The sequence below is a fragment of the Tiliqua scincoides genome, chromosome 2 (genome assembly GCF_035046505.1).
Source record: "Tiliqua scincoides isolate rTilSci1 chromosome 2, rTilSci1.hap2, whole genome shotgun sequence".
Taxonomy (NCBI): domain Eukaryota; kingdom Metazoa; phylum Chordata; class Lepidosauria; order Squamata; family Scincidae; genus Tiliqua; species Tiliqua scincoides.
Genome location: NC_089822.1, coordinates 247,567,998 through 247,569,826, shown reverse-complemented (window position 1 = coordinate 247,569,826; position 1,829 = coordinate 247,567,998).

The following is a 1,829-nucleotide window of genomic DNA, read 5'->3' as shown; positions in this document are numbered from 1 at the left end:
TGCCTCACAAACCTTATAGAATTCTTTGAAAAGGTCAACAGGCATGTGGATGCAGGAGAACCCATAGACATTATATATCTGGACTTTCAGAAGGTGTTCGACATGGTCCCTCACCAAAGGCTACTGAAAAAACTCCACAGTCAGGGAATTAGAGGACAGGTCCTCTCCTGGATTGAGAACTGGTTGAAGACCAGGAAACAGAGAGTGGGTGTCAATGGGCAATCTTCACAATGGAGAGAAATGAAAAGCGGTCTGCCCCAAGGATCTGTCCTGGGACCGGTGCTCTTCAACCTCTTCATAAATGACCTGGAGACAGGGTTGAGCAGTGAGGTGGCTAAGTTTGCAGACGACACTAAACTTTTCCGAGTGGTGAAGACCAGAAGTGATTGTGAGGAGCTCTAGAAGGATCTCTCCAGACTGGCAGAATGGGCAGCAAAATGGCAGATGCGCTTCAATGTCAGTAAGTGCAAGGTCATGCACATTGGGGCAAAAAATCAAAACTTTACATATAGGCTGATGGATTCTGAGCTGTCTGTGACAGATCAGGAGAGAGATCTTGGGGTGGTGGTGGACAGGTCGATGAAAGTGTCGACCCAATATGCGGCGGCAGTGAAGAAGGCCAATTCTATGCTTGGGATCATTAGGAAAGGTATTGAGAACAAAATGGCTAATATTATAATGCCGTTGTACAAATTGATGGTAAGGCCACACCTGGAGTACTGTGTCCAGTTCTGGTCGCCACATCTCAAAAAAGACACAGTGGAAATGGAAAAGGTGCAAAAGAGAGCGACTAAGATGATTATGGGGCTGGGGCACCTTCCTTATGAGGAAAGGCTACAGCGTTTGGGCCTCTTCAGCCTAGAAAAGAGACGCCTGAGGGGGGACATGATTGAGACATACAAAATTATGCACGGGAAGGAAAGAGTGGATAGAGAGATGCTCCTTACACTCTCACATAACACCAGAACGAGGGGACATCCACTAAAATTGAGTGTTGGGAGAGTTAGGACAGACACAAGAAAATATTTCTTTACTCAGTGTGTGGTTGGTCTATGGAACTCCTTGCCACAGGATGTGGTGATGGCGTCTGGCCTGGACGCCTTTAAAAGGGGATTGGACAAGTTTCTGGAGGAAAAATCCATTACGGGGTACAAGCCATGATGTGTATGTACAATCTCCTGATTTTAGAAATGTGCTATGTCAGAATGCCAATGCAAGGGAGGACTCCAGGATGCAGGTCTCTTGTTATCTGGTGTGCTCCCTGGGGCATTTGGCGGGGCTGCTGTGAGATACAGGAAGCTGAACTAGATGGGCCTATGGCCTGATCCAGTGGGGCTGTTCTTATGTTCTTACCAGCAACCAAATCCTTGTTCCATGAATTTCCTTGTCATTACCTCCCTAGGATTTAGTATCTGAATCTGTGCAGACTGGCTCTTGTCCCAGCCTAGCTTTTGGACTTTTGACTGTTGATTAGGAAAAATGGGGGGATTTTGCAATGCCTCAGGCAAAAGACTTTACTCCCCATTGCATGAGGTTAGCAGGGAAGGCTAACGCATTACGATCTTCCTTTCTAGGGTGTGCAACCTCTTTGATCGATGGACGCATTCAGCGGAGCATCAGCTTTGGCCTCTCCTTCAATCCAGAGCGCCTCAAGCAAGCCAGGCTGTATGTGGAGAGGGCCATCAAGGTGAGGGTTGCTGGCTCAACCCGTCACTACCTTTGAGCCTTTGCCCTGGCTGTCTCCCCTTCTTGGAGTACTTGTTCCATTGTTTCAGGAGTGTTGGCACTAGGACAGGCCCTTTCTAGTCATGCTCCTGCAGTGCAATGTG